This window comes from Toxorhynchites rutilus, chromosome 3 (assembly GCF_029784135.1).
Source record: "Toxorhynchites rutilus septentrionalis strain SRP chromosome 3, ASM2978413v1, whole genome shotgun sequence".
In the NCBI taxonomy this organism is placed as follows: domain Eukaryota; kingdom Metazoa; phylum Arthropoda; class Insecta; order Diptera; family Culicidae; genus Toxorhynchites; species Toxorhynchites rutilus.
This window is the reverse complement of record NC_073746.1, coordinates 150,125,022-150,150,777: the sequence shown is the minus strand read 5'-3', so window position 1 is coordinate 150,150,777 and position 25,756 is coordinate 150,125,022. Positions and strand designations below refer to the sequence as shown.

At 36.4% G+C, this 25,756-nt stretch overlaps 1 protein-coding gene across 5 annotated transcripts in view; it reads right to left on the bottom strand.

Moving 5' to 3' along the window:
* LOC129774960 (laminin subunit alpha-1) overlaps positions 1 to 19,281 on the bottom strand; it is a 427,736-nt gene extending 408,455 nt beyond the window's left edge. For 2 of the 5 annotated variants that reach the window (XM_055779079.1, XM_055779080.1), the window contains exon 1: positions 18,251 to 19,281. The gene's annotated coding sequence lies outside the window, so the exon portion shown is untranslated. The remainder of the gene's footprint in view (positions 1 to 18,250) is intronic. The other 3 variants (XM_055779076.1, XM_055779077.1, XM_055779078.1) reach the window with 3 other exon arrangements.
* Between the last annotated feature and the right edge of the window lie 6,475 nt (positions 19,282 to 25,756).

The window sequence follows — 25,756 nt, the reverse complement described above, 5'->3', positions numbered from 1 at the left end:
TGATTTATTTATCACATTACTTGCATCAATGTCCTGCGCATTCAATATACTGTTCTGAACCTCATCTAAACTTAACACTTCATCTTGTATATCAGTGCTGCTACCTTCCTCAAAACTGAAAACTTCCTGTTGTGACAATGTACTAGTTGTTTCACAACTTTCAAAGTTACAATTAATGACGCAGTTTGCTCCTGTACTAACAAATTTATTATTTTTGGTTAAAGCAATGTTTTATTTGGATTCGTAAAATGTGCGTCATTATAAATTGAATCATCACTATCAATAAATAATGATGAACCTCTAACAGTTGAGAGGGATAATGAAGCCTTGTCAATTAGGTGTATTTCATCAAATGAAGGCAATTTAGAAAGATGATGTTTCTCATAATTTTCCACACCCACATTAATAACAGAAGACTTTTGAAATTTTCTGATCAGGGTCAGAATCTTCAAGTGATTGGATTCTGTAAATTTCACCCCCAATACGGTGTACGCTTCGGGATCATGCGTATTCAAATGATTCATCCATAGACCACCGTATTTCGATTCGAAATGATCTCTGTCTCGATTTTCTTGAAGAACAGTCTGCTTCCTCGACTTAACCATTTTAGCTGAAAAGAAAATATCGCTAAGTAAAACGACACACTTCCTAGTGAATTTAATTTTCGGTATGTGTTCTAAAAATTCAGTTTTTACAACATGTTTTTGTGTAGGGAATTTTCTGCCAGAATATTTTGAAAATATGCGAAGTTTTTATCAGTTTTATTGATTGTGATAGAGTATTACACATAAATTTGGACTATGAAACTGAGCTTTTCCACAAAAGGAATGATTTTTTTTATCACGTGTAATTTATTAAAACGACGCAAGCAAGATCTTTATTAAAAAATTATAGTTCGGAAACCTCTGACTGTACACAAAAATAGTCTAGAAACGAGTTGTACTAATATGAGTTTGTTAAAAAAATACACACTTTTTCGGAAAACAAGAAATGAAAATTTGCACCAAATTTTTAATAATTCCATAACCATTATTTTCCTCCTACATTATATTACATAATCGTAATACGTGTGTTCTTAGAATAGTTGATAGAGGCTGGCTGGTTAAGGAAGTTAAAAGTGCTCCCAAACCAAATCACGAGCTCTATGGTAAATATTGTATAGGGTACTAAATGAAAAAATGACTATATTTTGAATCTCTGATGTTCACTATATAATTCATGATGAAAAATTCACTTCTCATTTTTCACGCCATTCTCAATAACTTAGAGATAAAAATAAGAAAGAAAATACTGAAAATTCATTTTACTATTTACTGTTTTTACTAATTACTATTTACTATGATGTATCGAAAAAAAATTCATCAACAATTTGAATACCAAGAAAAAATTTGGAAATTTTGCAAAAAAAATCCGAACTCCTCTAATTTGATCTCAAATGTGTTCTCACGCCTTTTCTAGACATGTATGATTTTTTCTCAGTGTTTTCAAAATTTGGCGCAGCACAAAAATTTTTTTTTTTCGGTTTTCAAATTCTGATTTTTTAGAATTTTGAGATCCAGTACTATTCTAATTTATATTAAAATATGTTCGTATGTGTTTTTTGATAATTATTCTGTAAGTAACACCTACGTTGAGAAGCCAAAATATCCACTGAGAACGTAAGTGCCATGAAAACAAAAACATAATTTTTATTTGAATGAATGTGTTTTTAGTTTGGGTTTTTTTTCAGAATTTCAGAACATTGCACGGTACAATTTCTTGTGATTCTAAATTTGTGATTTTTAAAAATAAAAGAGGAAATTTTTGCATTTTCGGAAGCCTTAAAAAATGTTATGTGGAAAGGATTTTTCGATTTTGCATCTCGTTGAAAAGTTACTGCAAAGACTATGAGGTTACGCCAAGTGAAGTAGCATTTTTGTACGCATCATTTAAGCGCGTTTTTTTTTTTTGAAATCATGTTTTTTCCAGCTGGTGGTACATTTATTTCACAATTTGACTGAATTTTTTTTCTAGCATGTAAAAATGAATTATCTAAATTTTTACGTAGTCGTTTTTTGTTATCTCAATTATTCAATTTATATGATTTTTTAAATTTAAAATTTTGAATTTTTAGTTGAAAAAAACAGCTATTTTTTATTCAATGACAATTGCCAATTTTTAAATACTGCCACGTGCCCAGCTGTCAACAGTATAATAGTTATTATATCGGCAACAACAAAAAATACATCGTCAAATATACCCTAATCAATTATCAAAATGTTCCAACACCCAACCTATAAGAATTCAAAAAAAAATCAAAAATTTATTATTTGGAACCCTATACAATATTTTTCATAGAGCTGGTGATTTGGATTGGTCACTTTTTACCTCCTTATCAAGCCAGACCGTTCGAAAAATTCTACAAAAGTCTTGAGCATTAAACAAAACAAAATATTTAAAAGTTCAAATTTAATCATACCAAATATGAAGGAAAAATGGTTTGAATTTTGAGGTACTTTAAAAATCAGGGTTAATTTCCAATTTAAAAAAAACATCCAAGAATATCGCCCGAGTACTGTGCAGATAAAATATAATTACACCAAAACATATCTACCAAAAATAGTACTGATCATCTGAACAACAACACTTACGGTTCGTAACGTATTGTATGTTTAATATAGTGAGATTATTAATTAATTTTAAATCATTTTTCATCGGTAAAATGTCTTCTATTCAGCTATCATATTTTATGCATGGTCTCATCAGATATGGATCCTCGCAAAAATTGAGACGCGCATCGAAATCACATCCAACGTATTGCTAATAGATTTGGATGTTGTTATGATGGTAATGATTTTCAACTGCACCGAAATCAATAACGAAACCAAAAATATTGGAAATTTTCCAATACTAAATGTCATTGGAGTGAAGTGGATAAATGTACAGGGCTGAAGTGAATAAAAATACAGGGTGGACTCGATACAGTCTCGGATTTCTTTTCACTGTATATCACAAAAAAATCGTTTTTTATGCTTATATGTTTCGTTTCTTGAATATAAAAGAAGATTTTTATTTTTGATTCATCCCTTTGAAGTCAGAAAACACCTTTCTCACATGGAAATAATGAATTTATCCGGAATCTCTCAGGGGATGATAAACAATCATATTGGATGAAAAAATCCATCTACGCATATGTTCAAATTTCAACAATGAGAGAGTTATAGAACTTTTTTTCTGTTTCGGACTTTGTTGCTTCAAATTCTACATTAAAAAGTACGCTACGTACGGAAGACGATTCTGTTGCTTCCATTTGAAAAATGAGAAATTATAATATAGGATATAGTACTGGAACATTTAAATTTTGGAAGTGAAAAACTTAAAAGTTAGTAATTTTTAATGTGTTATTATTTATGTTATCCTAAAAATTTATTTTAAACTTGATTGTTTCTATCAATTGAATTAAAGCTTCTAACAGTTCTACAATTTGTTCTTTGATACTAAACTTCTATCATCCTTAATTTTGTTGAAATATCGATACAAACAATTCCTTGTGAAAATTCAGGCAAAATCTTCAAAAATCACAATTTTCACCCCACTGTACATACAATAACCACTTAAATTTCACTTTAACGTTGAAAGGTTACATTTTTGCTTGAACTAAGTCATATTTTCATTTTTGGAGTCGAATTTTGTACTTCTGATACGGTTTGCAATTAAATGCTCCTCTAATTTAATCCAAACTATGAAAAATCGTCTAGAATAAACGGTTGAACGTATCGATATGAAACGTTCACAAATGTTTAGGTAATACACTAGGCTACAAAAATTGTCTGCAAACATTAGAACTTACTACTATATTTGCAGAATAACAGTGGTTTTTGTAAAGCACTATAAAAATCCTGGTTTGACACTTCTATGAAATCGATACAAAAAATTCAAATAATTTTTTTTTCGTCAAAGTAACAAATTATTCTCATGCTGAATTTATTGGAGTTTTCAAAACTGCCGTTAGATTTACGATGCGATGTTTTTTATTGAATTATTCATCACCAAAGACAAAGACTCAAACAGAAATACCTCTGTGTGGGAAGGTCCTACAGGAACGTTCTTGGAATCGAATGAAAGCTGGTTGATAAGGTTAATTGGATTTACTATTGAGTTGGTTAGCAAAAAAAACGTTTTAGTCCAGAATATTCTCAAAAAAAAAAACAAACAAAAATCGATTTTTCATTTATTCTTGATATTGTTGCCAACTACACCTACACATCTCAAGATAAAAATATATACGTAAAATGTTCTAATAACTGGAAGTTATAACTTTAAAATGATGCGCACCCCATCGATATGCGTTGATTTTTCACGAAGTTACAGTAGGTATGTCAAAAATCACTTAAAATTTCCGACATCGCCCTCTGTTCCTCTAATTTTTCGGTCGAGTATATAATCGAGTCCAACCTTTTCCGATCAATGAAAATGTGGCTAAAGATGAATAAAAATGTTCTCTATCGAATGAATATTATCTCGAAAATGTGTATTGGGTCTTTTCTAGTAACTTTTTTCAATGTTGTTTGAATTAATTAATTTCCCCCATGCAACTTGTACACATTTTGGCATATAACGTTTCTCAGACCCTTTTCCGATCAATGAAAATATGGTTGAAGATAGATAAAAATATTCTCTATCGAATGAGTATTATCTCAAACATGTGTATTGGATCCTTTCTAATAACTTTTTTTCAATGTTCTTTAATTTAATTAATTTCCCCCATACAACTTGTACACATTTTGGCATATAACATTTCTCAGACCCTTTTCTGATCAATGAAAATATGGTTGAAGATATATAAAAATATTCTCTATCGAATGAGTACTATCTCAAAAATGTGAATTTGGGCCTTCAAATAACTTTTTTACATTTTCTTTAAAATAATTCCCTTCATCCATACAACTTGTACGCATTTTCTCAAATTATTTTTTCTCCCATATAGCTCGTACACGTTTTGGTCTATAACTTTTCTCGAACCCTTTTCCGATCAATGAAAATATGGCTAAAGATAGATAAAAATGTTCTCTATCGAATGAATATTATCTCGAAAATGTGTATTGGGTGCTTTCTAATAACTTTTTTCAATGTTGTTTGAATTAATTAATTTCCCCCATACAACTTGGCCTATAACTTTCCTTAGACCCTTTTCCGATCAATGAAAGTAGGGGCCGGAAGATAGATAAAATATTTCTCTATCGAATGAACATTGTTTCAAGAATGTGTTTTTGGGTGTTTCGAACAACTTTTTTTGATTTTCCGAAATTGGTACTCCTCAAATTATTGACTCATGTGCACGTTTTGATGTATAACTTCCTTCTGATACTTTGATGATGGGTTAAATCATGCTAGAAGATAGATAACATATTTCTCTTTCGAATGAGTATATATCTAACGTTATTTATTCGATGAATGTTCAATTTATAATTATTAAAATAATTAATAACGAAAAACAAAATTATCGCATGTTGCATCCAACATATGACTTGTATGCGATTTTAGCCGCTGGATTTTGGCCGCTAACTTCACACAAGTCATTGGATTGTGGTTTGTGGTGTAGAGTTGATTGACTGCAGCTCTATGATTGACGAGAATTAGCAAAACTGCACAGAGAAGTTTCTTGCGTTGATATTAGCCTTCAGCAGGGATGTGAAATTTGGGAAGAACATGTTGAAATCGGAAACCAGTGACACCACCATCATTTACTTCTCTTAATGCATTCGTGGTTTTAGAAAAACTCGAATTTTTTTTATAATGTCATTTCCTTCTACTGTTAAACCGTATGTACCTAAAGTAGAAAAACTTTGGTAAAACTTCACAAGTACCTCTACGGTAGCATAAACACAGCAAGCACTTTGATCGTCAGAAAATGTGAGTTTTCCGATAGTGGTTTTAAGGTTTTTCCCGCTAATTAAACAAACTTTTCGTGTATTGTGCAGTAAAGTTCTGTTCGCCTACAGAAGAGGAACAATTTGACGTAGCGAAACTGTAAGTTTGATAACAATAAATGAAATTAATTGCATTTCAATTTTTGCGTGTTGTGTGGGGTGACATGGACACGTTTCTGTGGGGTGAATTGGTCCTACAGGTTTGAGACTTTTCTTTGGTCTATCTGATTCCAGATGCCGCTGAATTACAAAAAGAGGATGGACAGACAACGTTGGAAGGAGGAAGAGCTTGAAAGAGCAACGCAAGCCATCGAGAACGGATTTCCTTTGACCAAGCATCAAAATTGTTTGAAAATGCTCGACCAACAGTGAAAAGATTCATGCAGAATTCGAGATGGTGTCAATCCAACTTTTCTGGTCTGGAATCTGGCGAAGACACCTGGTATCGATCCCAAAACATTGTTACTGATTGCAACATTATCCCAAAAATACTTTACATAAACATAAGTAAATTTTTTTTCGATGAAACACCTGGACCAAATCACCCCACAGGCGGTCCAGATCACCCCGCATCAAATTTTAATGTCCAAAAATCATCTCTTTCATTTTATGCTATATTTGGTAGATTGAAGCTTCATATAATGATTAAACATTATTTATTGAGAAAACAAGTGTAGCTCAGTATACAAAGTAACATTTTTTATTTAGACCGTATAGGTTTGGAAATATTAGGCAATTTGCTTAGGTGGTCCAAATTCCCGCCTTTTCCCCTAATTTGAAGACATTTGTCATCATAATTTTTTTCCTCAAAAACCCCCGATTTAATATAGTAGGTGTACCGGTAAGTTTTTTCGGTTTTACAACAGATGGCGTAACTTGATTATTATTCCAGTGAAACAAATTTCCAGACATTCGTTTGAAAGCTACTGTCATTGCGCGTCCTTTTCAATGTGTGTCAAAAAGTTGAAGCGTAAACAACATAGTTTTTTTGCCACTTCGAATATGTCGAATTTCGTACCAGCGAGAGTGTTTTTGCGGGGAGTGTGTTACTTCATTACTTCAATATGAAAAAAAACTGCGGAAAGTCATCGCATTTTGGTGGAAGTTTATGGTGACCAAGCTCCACAGTTTAAAAGTGATAATTTTGACTTGGAATATGAGAAAAAGTTTGAAGATGAAGAATTGGAGGCTTTACTCGATCATGATCCGTCACAACCGCAACAAGAACTTGCAGATACACTTGGAGTAGCCCAGCCAACCATATCCGATCGTTTAAAAACAATTGAAGCCACGAGACGTCGAACGCCGTTTTTTCACGTGCGAACAACTGCTCCAACGGAATTAAAAGAAAGGATTTTTTGCAACGAATCGTTACTGGTGATGAAGGTTATGCTGTCTATTTGGTGGGACCAGCTGGGTGTGATGTATTATGAACTGCTAAAATCGAATGAAACCTTTACGGGGGACCTCCACCGATGACAATTAATGCGTTTGAGCCGTGCACTGAAGGAAAAACGGCCACAACACGAGCAAAGACACGATAAAGTTATTTTGCAGCACGACAATGCTCGGTCGCATGTCGCGAAACCGATCAAAACACACTTGGAAACGCTGAAATGGGAGGTCCTATCCCACCCGCCATATTCTCCAGACATTGCTCCGTCCGATTACTACCTTTTTCATTCGATGCAACATGACCTGGTTGACCAGCATGAAGTCAAAAATTGGATCGTTTCGTGGTTAGCTGACAAACCGGCCGCTTATTTCCGCAAAGGAACTCGTGAAGTGCCACAAAGATGGGAGATAGTTGTGACTAGCGATGGGCAGTACTTTGAAAATTAAATTTGTAATTTAAATTTTTCCAGAATAAAGCATTTTTGAAAAAAAAGGAAAAAAATTATCGGTACTCCTATTACATGTAATAGAGATCAATTTTCCTAACGAAACGGACAGTGCACATATATTGGGTGTTCGTTCTCAGTGAGTGTAATTCGCGTTGAATGCATTCACGGTTTCGTTCTCGATATGTGAGGCGAAAATTATAAAGGCTTTTCATGTGAAATAACAAACTTTGAAAATAAAAAAAAAAGAGAATGAAAATTATTTTTTGCATATTCCATGCCAAACCGATATAATGGTTCACAGATTTTCGTGAAAAGTGGTAGATTTGTTTTTTTATCACAAGATATAAGACACGTTTTTTTTATTTTTCCAGTAGGGTGCCCATTTTCGTTTTAGGGTGGTCCGAAAAATCCATTTTTTGCCGTTTTTCCTTCAATGATTTTTTTTTTAAATTTCATAACTTTTGAGCTACTGGGCCGATTCAGATGATCGATATATCAAGTTGAAGCCAATAACTTATTCTTCTTTGAAAAAATATTAAACATGCAAAAAAATGGATTTTTGTTTTCGTAATTATAGATTGTATTTGTTTTTTGGTGTTTTCATGGCTTCGGCTGTATATATATTTTAAATTTTTTTTGAAAGCTGACATTTTTTTACATAACATATCCAAAAATCAGAGATTGTTTTCGTTTTTAGGTTATAATTTTTCAAATTCAACCGGTGATTGAAAAAAATCATTCTTTGCCCTTTCTTCCAAAAATGGCTATGTAAATGAAAAGGGGTGCCTGAAGACGATTTTATATTATAATGATAAGGTTTAGTTTGGGTAACGGAAAATTTACTAAGTTTCAAGTAATTAATAAACGCCAAGTACAAATATTCTTTCAAATTCAGATTTGCTATGAACTACAGAAAATTGATGATTGATCGTATTCAATCTCAATGTCTCAATATATTGTCTTGTGAGTAAAATGACTATGACATTTTGGTATCCTTGCCTCCAGCATGTTTATGTTAGGATTTGTGTTATTGAAAAAAATATCTTGCGGTGAAAAAATATATTTTACTCTGGATTTTATCACCAAGTTTTCAGTAACGAAGTGATTAGAAGATAAACATCGATTTTGTTTCAAAACTGTTGCTCTTTAAGGGGGTATCCTAATGTAGAGACACGATTTTTTTTTTTCAAAAAAAAGATGTGCCATGGCGTACACGATTCCAGCCCTTCTATCTATCATTTTTTATTGATTCATACGATAGAGAGATGCATGCAGATTTTGTTTATTTAAATTCGACAGGAATCGATTCAGTAGAACTTGAGATATCGTGTACGCCAGTTGGAAAAAACTAATTTCGAGAAAAACGCGTTTGAAGTTTATTGTTAAGGCCGTACCAGGTTAGATTCCGCTTCACTAAAATGGTTATAGCTCGATAAATAATAGGATTTTAGAAAAGTCCTTTCTAGGGTATATTCTTCATATATAGCTTTAGAAATATGAAATATTTCGATTTTTTTCAAATGTCTAGACTAGAATTCTGTCTTAAGTACAAGTACAAGATTGTGACAACGTACATTGAAAACCAACCGAAATTTTATTAACGAATAAAAATTTCGGAAAATTGGAAAATTACTACTGAAAAAAATAATGAATGGTTAACCCTCCTGTACTCGCGCTCAAAATCATAATTCGCATACTCGCGCACGGTGTCAGAAAATACTAGATCATAGGCATCAATCTGATAGGTCGATGGTATCAATCGGTTCAGTTGTTCAAAAGTTATGATTTTTTCAAAAAAATCATTTCTGGAAAATAGGGAAAAATTTTGAATTTTTACCCTTCGGTTAACTTTGAAAAATCATAACTTAGAAACGAAAACAATCACATCTCTGATTTTGGATATGCTATGTAAAGAAACCTCAGCTTTCAAGAAAAAATATAAAAAAATATAGCGCCCTCTAGCCCAAAGCCACGAAAACAACAAATAACAAATAGAATCAATAATTACAAAACCAAAATCCAAAAAATACTTTTCCAGAAAAGAATAACTAATTGGCTTTAATTTGATATGTCGGCCATCTGAATCGTTATGATGTCTTTTCAAATGAAGTTATGAAGAGTTTTCGAAAAACTGCAAAAAAATGGATTTTTCGAAAAAGTGGTTGTTCTAATCTTTATCGAAAAATATTAAACCCGTAGTTTTTAATTTTTTCATGACGCTGCCCATTTCCATTTTTGGGTGGTCGGAAAAATCAACTTTTTCCCCTTTTATCCATCAGGTGAATCAGATGATTGAAATATCAAATTCAAGCCTACGAGAGCATATGAAAAATAATAACTCAGAAACGAAAGGAAACGCCTCTCTGATTTCTGGATATGAAACGTGTGAAAAAACGTCAGCTTTCAAGAAAAATATAGAAAAATATAGCGCCCTATATCTTTAACCGAGTAAACTGTAAAAACAGATACAATTAATAATTACAAGACAAATTTTTTTTTTTCGCAAGTTAGTTTTTTTTTTGTTAAGAAGACTATCTCATAGCCTTTAATTTGTTCTATCAATCATCTGAATCGGTCCAGTACTTTAAAAGTTATGAATTTTTGTGGTGCAAAAAAAGGGGAAAAAATTACTTGCAATCGGGTAAAGGGTGTGTCACATCAAATTGCATCACGGAAAAAACGCTGTAGAAATTTAATTTTTAGGAATTATATCTTCAGATTTCGCTTATAATCAGATAAGAGTGTATAGATCACGTTGGCCATGCTTCACTGTCAATTTTTCGTAAATTTGGAAAAATGTCGTCGAACGAAAAAGAGCGTCGTGAATTAATCCTGTGCACTCATTTCGAGAATCCAGAGTTGTCACATCGGGACATCGGTAAGATGCTGGGAATCGTCCAATCCACGGTCAGCACAGTACTAAAACGATACTTCGAGAACCTAGCCATCGACCGGAAGGTGAAGAATGGCAAAAATGGATGCTCCGTCAGTGAAAAAGATCACAAGCGCGTAGTTAAGCAGTTTAGACGTGATCCGAGAAGTTCGGTCCGGGATGTCGCCAATAAGCTGAATTTGTCAAGTTCATTCGTCCAGCGGACCAAGCAGCGGGAGGGCCTGCGTACATACAAGGTTCAGAAGGCTCCTAACCGCGACGAAAGGCAAAACATGGTGGGGAAGACGCGAGCCCGGAAGCTGTACACCGAAATGCTGACGAAGCCGCATTGCCTGGTAATGGACGACGAAACCTACGTCAAAGCGGACTTTCGTCAGCTGCCGGGCCTGTTGTTCTTCTCCGCAGAGGACAAATTCAGCGTTCCGGAGGAGATTCGCAAGCAGAAACTATCCAAGTTTGCCAAAAAGTACTTGGTGTGGCAAGCGATCTGCTCTTGCGGAAAGCGGAGCGCCCCCTTCGTGATGACCGGCACGATAAACGGGCAGGTTTACCTTAAGGAGTGCCTACAGAAGCGCTTACTACCACTATTGAAGCAGCACGAGGGCTCGACCATCTTCTAGCCGGATCTCGCTTCGTGCCACTATTCAAAGGACGTGTTGGAGTGGTACGAAGCCAACAGGGTCACCTTCGTGCCAAAGGAAATGAACCCCAACGCGCCGGAGCTTCGCCCAATAGAGAAATATTGGGCGATTATGAAGCAGGCCCTCCGAAAGAACCCAAAAGTTGTGAAATCGGAGGCGGACTTCAAGAGTAAATGGATTTCTGTTCAAAAAAAACTACAACCTGACGTTGTACAGAACCTTATGGACGGGGTAAAGAGGAAGGTGCGAGCATACGGGCTTGGGCTCGAAGTATGAATAAAAAGAAAATGCCAAAAGTTGTTTAATAGTTTTTATTTTACTGTCTAAAATTTTCAAAAGGATCGGTCTACTGGGCGAATTTCTACAGCGTTTTTTTCCGTGATGCAATTTGATGTGACACACCCTTTAGTTTGGATCTACTCTTGTGTAATTGAAACGACTTTCCAATCCAGCGTAAAAAGGTGCTCTCGTACAAGACAGGTTCGGTGTTCTTTGTGCAGTCTCATCCAATACTCCAAACGCATTCTTAATGAAGCAACACACTGGATTGCCTCGAATATACAGGAGAGGCCGGATCCTGCAATTTTTGTAATTTCTTCAAGTGATTGCAAAAGCCTAACACACTATTCCATCAAGCCTCTCTATTGAATCGTGAAATAAGTTAGTGTGTAGCTGCCTACAATAGCTTTGAGTTGTAGTGAAGTAAGCTCTCTCAGATAACTATCCCTGAATTTTTTCATCTTGAATGAAGATTATTGATTGATTGCATACATAAAACACGTAATTATTTCCTAATTATTAGAATGTAAAATCGTTATCAGAGAAAAAAATTGTTCAAGATTCCGTATAGAAAACACTTTAAAACAGGATATTCATTCTAAACTAAATTTTCAATATTCATTCATAATTTTTATTTAATTTGTGTATTTCTCCCTGAAATTTAACGCTCCGTTCGCTTCATGCACAGATGCAGTTTTTCTCAGTTTCACATTCTTAAATCAAGAGTTTGGCCTCGAAACTGCCCGATTGTTTGTTATCCGGTATCCGGATAAGGCACTATCCATTCTTCACTAATAAAAATAACATTTAATCCTCTTTTTTTCTCTATTATAGTGACTTTCAACACATTTCGGCTGGTTCGTCACGTTTACTTCCATTTTTGGAAAAATATCGGGATGGATAATTGAACTCATGATCTCTGCCTGAGAGGTATAGATGTTACCACTACGCAAGATCGCCTCCTCACATTTAATTCTTTGCGATCGTATTAAATTTGGACATGAGTGTCGTTTAGTCAGATTTTTTTTCCTCGAATGAGTAGTGATGTATAACAAGTAAAATTATGAACCACTTTTATTTATTTTTATGAACTATAGATATGCATTAAGGTCCCAATGAAAATGATCATCTCGAATTTCAAAAAGTTACCCCACAAAAAATGTTCACCACCTCGAAAAAACAAAGTTTGAGTTTTTGGAAAATCGAAAAATCACCCAAGGGAGTAAAGGAAATCGGGAGTTTCGAAAAAAAAACAATTTATGCAAAATGTTTTTGACACCAGTAAATGAAGTCCGAATGAGCTAATGTTTTGCATAGGGTATATTATCGTGCAAATCAACATTTCGTAGCAAGTTCCCAATGAAAAATCGAGAAAACTATTTTTATTGGCACCCAAAACCATACTTTTTGTTTCGTACTCCAAAAAAAACTGAATCCCAGAATGCCGATTTTTGACAAAAAAAATTTTCGAGATGACACTAGATCTCGACGTTTCATGCAATTTCAAGGCATCAATTTTTTTTCGAAAACCCCGATTTACTTTACTCTCCCCTTGGGTGATTTTTCGATTATGAAAAACCCCAAACTTTGACCGCTTTGCGCCACTTTCCCTTAAGTCCGATTGAGCTGATATTTGGCATAGGGTGTTTTTTCGAGGTGGTGAACATTTTGTATAGAGTAACATTTTGAAATTTTAGGGTCGATTTTGTCCATACATTCATTGGCACCCTAATATGCATTTACTGAACAACGTGTTTTCATGTGAAGTTCTCATATGAGCATATGAGCAAGGATGCAAAATTTCGAAAGAACATGTTGAAATCGAAAAGCAATTTTTATCAGTGCAAAATATCTCCACCGACACTCTTCACATTTTTCTATCGCGGTGCCGCTGTGCCTATGACCGCTGGCTCACCATCTCGTTTGTTTTGATATAGTTTTCGTTCCATCAACAGAAATATCAGTTCATTCTCGATGTCAGTGAATGCTCAAGCCGAAAATATCACCTTTCATTGCGTCCTGGTGAAATTTTCGTTGGTCATACACCCATAAACTCAGCACTCAAATGTGCCGTTGCCCATCGATGTGTGTGCAATAAGCGGCACAAAAATGGGACCGGGGCTAGAAACATACCAGGAAAACATACACACGAACACGCGTTTAAACGTCTGACGCGGTGTCAGTGAGATAATATTTCCTTGTATGGAATTTTGTTCCCTTCCACTGTCAGCTGATCGAAGATGCGTATGAAAATTTCGGGCGTAAATTCCAGGGGTTAGACATCAATTGAATATGGGCTACCCAAAATCAAAATCAATATGGCGTCATTTGTTTACTAACATATCATTTGCGAGGATTGAAATCGTTGAAATCACGGAGATAGTATGCTTTATTCCTAACTGCATGAGCGATTTTCATATTTCGGTTTCACATGGAGCTGTTTACATTTAACATGGAGTTTCAAGTTAGCCACTATTCGACTATATAACCGGACCGTGTTGTAAACAACAGTAATTGATGGAACCAAAATGTCAGTGAACCGCAGCAATATTGGGTACACTGGCAATATAAGGGATTTGACGTTTTAGTCATACCCCTGGTAAATTCTCAGTGAGACAGTAGAACGAATGAGTGTGGGGAATAATGCAAAAACCAAATGTTCCACGTGACGGAGTGTCGGTTGCATGTAATTAAGTTTGGTTCATTTGTCATGAACTGCAGGGGCATTGGTGGTTGATTTTGATGTTGTGTCAATATCTTGCGCTGTCAGTAAAGTGAGTGTGAGATTTTGCAACTCTGCATATGAGTATTGTTTCGTGAACAGGTTCACTAGACAAAAGATTCATTTTGAAAAAGTGTAAACATGGATTCATGGTCATTCAGTATAAGATTAGTATGATTCCTTGCTTTGGTGGCTGAGAGCAGACAGATGATCGGAACGGTGAAAAAGGGTTTAGTGGCTAAAAGCAGACATTTGAGCGCAAAGGGTTAAGATATTAAGAATAATATCTTAACCCTTTGCGCTGACATAGTTTTAATGATTTTTTTATTCGCACATCACTTTTAATAGCTACCAAAATAAAAAACAGATGACGACATGACTCATTTGTTGAACTGGTGCCGAATATGATTGTTTTTATTTGTTTTTTTTAATACATATATATTTCGTTTTTTGAATATAAAAGGAGACTCATCCCCTTAAAGTCATAAAATACTTTCTGAATAATTCACTTTCGTTTGTTCAAATATGATCTTGCAGAAGGCATTTCCATTCTTTTGTTGTTACATGCTACAAATAATAATGATGATAATAAAACTTCCAAAATTTGTGGATTTAAGTAACATTTTATAAGTGAAAAACACCAAAGTGGTTTTTAAGGTTACGTAGGTCACGTTAAGGTACTCCCGTGGCCAAGTGATTAGTGTCCCACATAATCATACCGGGGGTTCGGGTTCGATCCCCGTTCTGGCCAAAGAAATTTCTTCCGACTTGCACTGTGGTCACGCGTATTCTAGAGCTTGCCACTCCAGGCGTGTTATCCGGCATAGAAATCTCAACTAAGTACCACTAACAAAAATGACGCAAGGAACACCTATGTTGAGAAGGCAAAAGTTCCACTGGGAACGTTAGTGCCATCCAAGAAGAAGGTTACGTTAAGGTTCTTAATTTTATTCAAAAAATGCATAATAAACTCGAATGTTTCTATCAACCAAATAAAAGCTCTCTAGCCACCTTACTTCGTTCACCCAACTTCTATCTTTTTTTAATTTCACTGCAATATAATTTTAAACAATTCCTGGTGAATTTACCAAAATCACGATTTTTATTTCACTGTACATATAGAAGCCAATCAACTTTCACTTTAAGGTTGACACATTTAATTTTCATGTGGAATAAGTCATATTTGAAATAAAAAAATTTTTTTTTTAATTGTATGTAACCGAGTCTAAAATTGTATATAATCGAATCATGTATAATCGAGTCCGACCTGTATACACTAGAGTGCCAATGAAAATGGTCATCTGGAATTTTCAAAGCGAACTTGATTAAAAATGTTGATTCCCACGAAAAAGTACACTATGCAAAATATCAACTCAATCGGACTTCATTTACTAGTGTCGCACAGCGGTCAAAGTTTGAGTTTTTTGAAAACCGAAAAATGAACTGAAAATTAACTGTTATCTCGAGAAAAAAAATTGTCAAATATTGACTTTTCGGCACTTGGTCGTTTTTGTCTTAAACGTAGATTTTTGACGAAATTTTTTTTTCGAGATAATAGTACACCTCGACGTTTCATGCAATCCTAAGACATTTGGCACCAAAAAAATTTTTTTTTGGAAACCCCAATTTCCTTTACTCCCCCCTTTTTCGGATTTTTCGGTTTTCAGAAAACTTGAATTTCTACATCTGCGACAATAGTAAATGAAATCCGAATGAACTAATATTTTGCAGAGGGTATTTTATCGTGTAAATTAACATTTCACAGGGATTCGCGTATGAAAAATCGATATAACGACCGCTGTGCGACACTAGTAAATGAAGTCCGATTGAGCTGATTTTTGCCAAAGGGTAGTTTTTCATGGGAATCAACATTTTTAATCAAGTTCGCTTTGAAAATTCGAGGGTCATTTTTTCCCATACATCCATTGGCACTCTAGTATACACCCATACCTCGCTATACGGCCGCTCTTTATACGGCATTTCGCTATAACGGCCCTCTTCAATTGAGTCAGATTTTCGATTTACGACTCAAAATGATTCGTTATAACGGCAGTAAAAACTTTTTTTCGATGTCGATATACAGCCATTCCATGTCAAACCGATGTAGTAGCTCTCAGATTTTCGTGAAAAAGTGGTAGTTTTGTTCCTTGTCGAAAAATAGTGGTCCAGTATTTTTTATTTTTCATAAAGGTGCCTATTTACATTTTAGAGTGTTCCGAAAAATCAACTTTTTCCCGTTTTTCAAAAATGACTTTTTTCAAAAATTCATATCTTTTACACTTCTGAACCAATTACCAATTAATAAAACCTGTTCTTGTGCGGTTTTTTTTTTGGCGATTTTTTTTGTGCGGTGTATGAAAAGAAGCATATTTGACGAAGTTATCGTCCATTTAGTTTTTTTCGAAGGTTTATATGCATTTCAGTGCGAAAAAAGCAAATTTGCGTCTCAATTATCCACTTCTGAAATCATCAGATCACAAATCAAATCAGTTTTTGCATGACATGATTTCTAACAGCAACACGTTTCGACACGCAACTAAAAGCACAAAACAGCCACGCGCAACCGAAAAGGCAAAGTGTCCCATCGCAAAGCAGGGAAACAAAAGGAAATTGAACGGTGAATGGCGTGGATTTGAGTTATTTTTTTGGGGGAAACTTTTTTTATTCGGTCCCTATCTACCGCACAAAAAAAGTTTTTTTCAAAATGTGTACCGAACACGATTTTTTTAAAGCTACTGGCGAAGTTTTGCACGATTTTTTTATGCGACTTTTTTGTGCGGTCCCTATCCCCCGCACAAAAAAAGATTTGCCTGTAATTGATCCCTTATACAGCTTTTCACTTTGCGGCCAAGTTTCGTGGAACGGATTTAGGCCGTAAAGCGAGGTATGGGTGTATACAGTTAAACACAATTGCATAGAAGTTCTGCCATGTGTATATTCTTTCAATTATTAGGCAAGCATTACGCCTCAAGAACAGCTACAACATCTGAAATACGGCGAAATTACTAATATGTGTGCTCTAAACTATTGTTAAAAAACAAAATTCTGACAAATGCATTGCCACGATCGTAAACACACACTCAAAATACGACAGGCAATCGCCCGAATTTCCGTGTTATTGTTCTACCTGAGTACCAAAATCGTGCGAAAGGAAATACGCCCCTGCCGTTGAACCGAAGTGCACACAAAAGGCGGGTTGAAATCCCTCGAAAATGAAAAAAAATATCATTCATTCCAAGATCTTTTTTCAAATTCACGGTTGAATTGTCCCTCCATACATACAGAATCTCGACTACAATCGCCACGACTAAGAGCCACTTGAAATCGCAGTTTACCACATAAACCCGCACACGTTCTAGACCCTGCAATTATTACCGTTCTCTCGGGTAATCTTTCTTTTTTTTGCATTCTCCGATCACGCGCGATTGCGACTGCTATCGGCCGGTCAAACACACCCGGCGGGTTAACGCTCTGTTTCACATTTTCTCGATTATGCAAAACAATTAAAAGCAATCGAGCATCATTATGCAAAGAGGTGCTAACCATATGCTCGAGCTTCTTTTTTTTAACTGAAATCCTACAAATTTACATTTGAACTGCTCGATTCACCAAATGTGAGTCAGAGGTGCTTCTAAAGTTCGAAGGATACGTGAAAGGAAAGAAACAATCAAAGCATATGGGATTTTCCAAGTCATGGAAGTATTTTGCATTAGATCTGTGTCTATTTAGTCTACCCGTGTGACAGCCCAAGATTACCTGTGATCCCTAAGGTGAGGATATATGGAATGCTAGCCTAAAAGTAAATGAACACTTTTGAATACGCAAGGCGCAATTGCCGCTCTCTAAAAATAGGTTTCAAAATCAATCGATAGTTTTGGACATCCCTCGCCACGGGGAGCAGCAACACGAGACGATGAATAATGGCATTACATTGATAAGAGGGCAACTATAATTACACTCACTTCGAAGGTCCACCGAGAAGAAAGAAGAAATGTTCACGCAGGACGGGGAACCAATGTAAGACCCGTCACTTATTTCGAGGGCCCGATGGTGGCGGATGCGGCGGCTACAGGAGTATTCAAAAGTGCACTCTCAACGACCACAGCACAACACCGTCGATACCAAAAGTTCCAGTTGGACACAATCTTAGGCCAAAGAATGATATTGCTTTACTGAAACCATCGACACTGTACTCATGTTGCTTCCACTGCCCTCCTGATTACGGCACTTAATTTTTCTGTTTCGATTGCACTCTCAAAATTGTTCGTTTTTGTGTTAACTACATTTCACTTTTTTTCTCGTTATTTTTCCTGATTTTATTACACCTTCTCACTTCTCGAGACCAATAAAAGAGCAGAAGATTTGTTGGCTCAATTCAGCACACATTCTTCGAGAAACGCGCAAAGGATAATTCTCTCTTCGCCACCTCGTCTGCGCACTTTTCCGAACCGATGATTGGCTGAAAATTTGTTTTTATTTTTATCCTCATTCAATCTATAAGCAATTTTGCGGATTGGCATCGGCTATATGGGAAAACACAACATTAAACTCGCGACGGCTGGCGAGAAAAGCCGTTGACATATTAACACCGTATTATTTCGATCCGTTCAGGGCAACAAAAAAGGAACTAAATAAACGCACCACAGACCGAACGCAGACCGTGCGCGTTCACCGCGTCGCTCTTTGATCGGACACCGCAACGCAGTCTATTTAAATCGCACACTCCACCAAGTACTTTAATTTAGCGCGTATTCTGTAAACTACTTTCCTTCAGCCCCGAAGCACATGAAACAATTCAAGGCAATCTGTCAAAAAGGACCACAAAACCATACATCTTCAGCCACGAAAACAAAACCACGCGGACAGGCGATCCAAAAATCCCATTCAACTCGAAACCGCAAAAACCGACAGCTTTGGAGGTCCTCGGCGACAACCGTTTTCAAAGACCCAGTCTAATTGAGCGCGCGCATCCGATCACGTCCGTACTGTGAAAGATCCCGACGAAGACTAACCGAAGCCAAAGATTTTGCGCTGATTGATCTTCCTTCCCGTGTTGTGAAGGCGGCGGCAACTGCAGTGGACGCAGAGGAAAGGCCAAACATAAGAAGGAAAGTGCATTGCGATCATGATCTTCTCCAATGCGATCACTGGGTTCTCTCGAATGTGCTCAGCATGGTTCGCTCTTTCTCTCTCACAAGCGCCCAGCTGATGCGAGCGGTAAACAACGTGATCTGCTGCGAGATGTTTGTTTGGAATTCTTAAGAAGGGTGATATTCAGCTACTTCATCGCGGATGTTGTGATGATACGGGATTAAATCTCGCATAACTTTTCGATAGAACCTATCTAATTTGATCGATTCTCTGAATTGATTTTCTCTTTTGATTATCAAGGCCTGGCAGAAAAATGTTGCAACATATTTTGCGATTCAACCAATTGTCAATTGTCTAATGAACGTAGGATTTCAGGAAAATTTGGTATTTGGCATTGAACTATCTTTTGTATTGGACCAATGAAATTTTCTTTTATCATGCGCTAATTTCGGATGGCGATAAGAATAAAAATTACATAAGATAACTCAATGGAACAACATTTTATCAAATCCTACGTTTATTAAGTTTTTGACGTAGAACTACGTCTTTCATTAAGGGTGCCAAATCAGAAAACAGGTCACGTTTTTATGAAATAAAGTTAACGTTAATAACTATTTTTGCCGCGAAAGGATTTTGGCGATTTGCATACTAAACGAATCGGAAATTCCGTAAGATTTGTTTAATATGCTTTATATTAGAATTCCCTGGTTTGTAAATGGTTAAAAATCATGAAAACTTTTAGCGTTTTCATTTTCCCATACATTTGTTCTGTACGTTTGTGTGCTTTCCCGAACAGAGCAGTCAGTAACGAGCAACTTATCGACAACCAACGGAGGGGAAGTCGTAGGATTTCAAGTCTTCGTGAACAAAGAAAAAGTAGAAGAATGAAGGGGAATTTTTGCTTAGAGTATAAACAGTGGATCTCGCTGAGGCAAACTTTCATTCGGCATCGGACTGTTGAGTAATCCAGTTCACTTTGCATTCGCTGCGCTTCGATCTAAGGACCCCACCAGTGGTAATCCAACTTGGATATCGTCGTGTGGTTTTTTCAGTTCGTTTTTGGCGTTATTCGTATCGTGTGTTCTTCTTTCCGCGTCATAAATTGGACACTTCGCGTAGTGTGTGATGAGCAAGAAGAAGAGGAAGGCAGGTTCGAGCCCTACAAAAAACGAACGCATTGCCAGAGGCAATAAAATTTCGAGGTAAGCGTCATCTAATGATGCACGCGATGTTGGTGCAGTGAAAAGCGCTCGCACTGAACGAGCCTTCGCGAGTGTGACACCGCATCGAACAACAGCGAAGTAGGCGATTTCGGCGCGTCGGTCGAACATGTAAACGCCGTTACCCAGGCAGCAACCAAATCAAGCTCTCCTCGCTGGTGATGAAGGCGGTCGCTCTTGACAAACTCATCAGCGAATTCGCATCGAAGGGTGTTACGGCAGGTTACAAGCTGTGTGGCATAATTCAGTCTTTTTCCAAACAGTTAACATTGTTTGTTTTCCATCATCATAAGGGCTTCGTTGGTGCCTTTGAGGATGCATCAATGCATTAAACTGACGTTATGGCGAAGCAGACGTTAAGATTGTGCGCCAAAGCGTTATAGAATGATATCCGAAGATATAAACAAGCGACTTATATAAAAAACAGTGTAGTTCTACGTCAACAATGCGGTAGTATCTTGGACACAACCTCCTGTAATTTTTTTTAATGCTTCGACACTCTTATCAGTTGATTTACAGCAGCCATTATGAAAACAATCATATATCTATGCTCGATGCTTCATTCGTACTGCAACCTCCACCCCGGAACAAAAGAGTTGACCATCGTGAGGCACTTCGTTTCCGTCGGATACACCCGATCCGGGCTTTGAAACATATTCTCCCTTCTGGAGAAAAGCGAAAGCGTCGGGTTTTAGAAAAAGTGGGTCCATCGAATTATCTTTTGTAGTTTTTTTAATCGCCCATTTCATTTTTTTTTTTGTTAATGCATACGTTATTAGGTGTACAAGTATGATTTTACGGATTAACATTTATTGTGATGTTGACAACACATGTATTTGAAAAGCATGTGCCTCAGCTTTTCGCTTTCACGCATTCACAAGGATACCATCTACAGTAAGTTATTTCTAATTCGACATACCGAGGCACCATTCAGAGGCGATTGTGATCTGTACCTGGACATTTGCGGTGACAGTGGTACAGTGTCGACGTCTGGTGACGACTTTCAATCTGGGGCCAAAATTTAGGTCTTAAACCCGATGTTTACAAAAATGTCCAATTAGTGGCGAAAATGTCGAATTACAGGTCTTTCCAATTAGCTAGATGTCGAGGTAAAGGTAACTTATTGTCTTACTACTAATAACTACTAAAAGCTACCAAAAATATTGCTATAGCATAGCATCAAATAGAAAGCATTCTTATAAGTTATGAATCACATAAATCATGCTATATTTACTCAACCGGAAACTTTTCTAATCATGATTCAAATCTTCCGGAAACTTTTCTAATCATGATTCAAATTCTGGACACATTTTGTAGCAGCATTTTCGGCAAACTTCGAATCAGAAAGACAGACAGAAATCCATTTTTACATATCTACTAGCTGACCCGGCGAACTTCGTCCCGCCCTAAATTTAATAATGTTCATGGGTCCAATCGCAGAACTGTTCATTGATTGATCTTCTAATCTACCCTTTAAAATTATTTTTTACTATAAAATTTCAGTACTTCTACCAAAACTCGTCATTATAATATCAGATTATTTTCAGACACAATTCTCGTGCAAGATTGTTCATCCACTTGCAAATAACATGTTATAGAATGATATCCGAAGATATAAATAAGCGACTTATATAAAATAACAGCGTAGTTCTACGTCAACAATGCGGTCGTATCTTGGACACAACCTCCTGTAATTTTTTTTCATCCACTTGCAAATAACATGTTTCTCCGTTACATGGAATAAATGTTCAATACAGAAAATATTAGGCTGTCAAAAAAGTCCTGCGGTATTTCCGCGAGGTGTCGTTGTAAGCGCGTAGTTCTAGTTGTATTCATTGTATCGAGTCATACTATAGCTTGTTGGAAAGGTATTTTTATAATATATAAAAATACCTTTCCTTTCCGCGCTATAATATAGTCCTTGACAGTGTTTTGTTTGGTTAAGTCGTTCGTGAGTTATAGTGTCGCAAATATGGAGCAAAATAAAGAGAAAATCCGACATATTTTACAGTACTACTATGACAAAGGCAGAAATGCATCTCAAGCTGCCAATAAAATTTTTCCACCGCACAACGATGGTTTCAACGTTTTCGTTCTGGTGTAGAGGTCGTCCAAGATGCGCCACGCTTCGGAAGGCCTGTCGTCGAAAATTGCGACAAAATCGCTAAATTAGCCGAGAAAGACCGGCATAGTAGCAGCCGTAGCCTCGGCCAAGAGCTGGGGATAAGTCATCAAACCGTTATTAACCATTTGAAGAAGCTTGGATTCACAAAGAAGCTCATGTATGGGTGCCACACATGTTGACGCAAAAAAACATCTTTGACCGTATCGACGCATGTGAATCGCTGCTGAATCGCAACAAAATCGACCCGTTTCTGAAGCGGATGGTGACTAGCGATGAAAAGTGGGTCACTTACGACAACGTGAAGCGCAAACGGTCGTGGTCGAAGCCCGCTGAAGCGGCTCAGACGGTGGCCAAGCCCTCATTAACGGCCAGGAAGGTTCTGCTGTGTGTTTGGTGGGATTGTCAAGGCAAGGAAAAATCTATTATGAGCTGCTTCCCTATGGCCAAACGCTCAATTCGGACCTGTACTGCCAACAACTGGACCGCTTGAAGGTAGCACTCATGAAGAAGAGGCCATCTTTGATAAACAGAGGCCGCATTGTCTTCCATCAGGACAACGCCAGGCCACACACTTCTTTGGTGACGCGCCAGAAGCTCCGGGAGCTCGGATGGGAGGTTCTTTTGCATCCGCCGTATAGTCCGGACCTTGCACCAAGTGACTACCACCTGTTTTTGTCCATGGCGAACGAGCTAGGTAGTCAGAAGATAGCCACAAAAGAGGTCTGTGAAAATTGGCAATCCAAGTTTTTTGCCAATAAGGAAGCGAGCTTCTATAACAGAGGTATTATGAAGTTGGCATCTCGTTGGGAACAAGTCATCGAACAAAACGGCGCATATTTGACTTAAAACAGATGATTGTAACTAATTTTATGAACAAATGAAAATTCAAAAATAATACCGCAGGACTTTTTTGACAGCCTAATATGATACAATGAAGACAGCCCTAAATCTGACAATTCCTTTCTCGAGTTTTGCTCTTATCAACATATTCGGCGATCCATTTTAATTCATATAGATAGAAGACGATTCAGGAGTGCGTTTTATCACATTAAAATCCATTTCCACTTTCGAACGATGATCAATTTCGTTACGGCTACCATCAGAAGGACTAACAACGCTTGTCAATATATATTTTTTCGATTTTTCCCATTCTCCTTCTGAGTTTTCCGAAAAATTTTGATTGTATGTTTGGTTGGAATATGTTTGGTTGAAATATGTGCATTATTTTTATGGGGGCCCCTCTTCTTTCCTGAGAAGGGAGGGGTGTCATACCATCATAGGAGCATTTCTCGTACCAAAAATCCCTCACATCCCAAATTTGGCACCATTTGCTTGATTAGTTCTCGAGTTATGCAGAAATGTGTGTTCCATTTGTATGGGAGCCCCCCTTTATAAAGGAGGGGGGAGTGTCGAGCTACCATGGAAACGTCTATCGATCCCTAAAACCTCTATATGCTAAGTTTGATTCCATTTGTTTGATTAGTTCTCGAGTTGTTCAGTAACCTCCAAAACACCACAGAGAGAGATGAGGAGTGTGCATTCACCATAGAAACGTTAAGTCTCCCCTAAAATCTTCGCATGCCAAATTTGGATCCAGATGCAGAAATTTGTGTTTCATTTGTATGGCAGCTTTACCTTAGAGAGAGGGGGTAGACTCTCTAACCACCGTAAAAACATTTATTGCACCTTAAAACCTCCAATCAGGGGGAAATCGGGGTTTTCAAAAAAAAAAATTATGCCAAATGTCTTCAAATTGCATGAAACGTCGAGAGCTAGTGTCATCTCGAAAAAAAAAATTTGCCAAAAATCGACACTCTTAGTCGTTTTTTTCGGAATACGAGGCAAAATGTATGGTTTAGGGTGCCAATGAAAATCGTCATATCGATTTTTCATACGGGACTCCCTGCGAAATGTTGATTTCCACGATAAAATACCCTATGCAAAATATTAGCTCATTCGGATTTCATTTAATATTGTCGCTGGTCTCAATATTCAAATTCCTGAAAATCGAAAAATGACCCAAGGGGGAATAGAGAAAGTCGGGGTTTTCAAACAATTTTTTTTTGCTGCCAAATGTCTTAGAATTACATGAAACGTCGAGATTTATTGTTATTGTTATCTTTTTTGGGTAAAAATTTAACTTTTTGGACTTTTTGATATTTCAAATATGACTTTTTTCAAGAAAAAAAGCAATAATTCAAAGTTAAGGTGAAAGTTAAATGGTTATTATACATACAATGGAGGATTTTGAAGATTCTAGTTGAAAGCTCATCAGGAATTGTTCAAATTATATTACAGCGGAATTAGAAAACATACGAGTTAGATGTCGAAGAACAAATTATAGAGCGTTTAGAGAGTTCAATTTAATTTATAGAAACAATCAAGTTTATAATGAATTTATTGGATAAAATTAATAACAACAACTTAAAACTGCTAACTTTTAAATTTTCTACTCTCAAAATGTTACTTGAGTCGTTTCATACAAAATATAAAAAAATCAAAATATAGAAATATAAAATATAATTTTTCCTCATTTTTCAAACGGAAGCAACAGAATCGGCTTACGTAGCGTACTTTTTGGTGGCTTACATTTTGCCAAGTTGTCGTAATTATTGATTGTATTTGTTTTTTTTATAGTTTTCACGGTTTCGGGACCAAGGGCGCCTAATTTTTGATATTTTTTTTAATTTCTTCTTTCTTGAAAAAAAAGTCATTAATGGACAAAAGAGAAAAAAATGATTTTTCGGACTATCGGTTAATTTTTAAAAATCATAGCTCAAAAACGATCAAAATCACATTTCACTGATATCCTATGTGAAAAAAAACCTCAGCTTTCATGAAAAAATATGTAAAAATTTGGTCCCGAAACCATGTAAACTGTAGAGCCTTTTTGATGCGGTAAACTGTGGCCAAGCGACATCCTGCAACCTTGGCAATCTTCTGCGGCGTCTTCTGTTCGAGCAGCAAACGTAATCACTTCTTTGGCGTACATTTTCACAAACATGCAATAATTCCCGTTATACCCTGTAAAA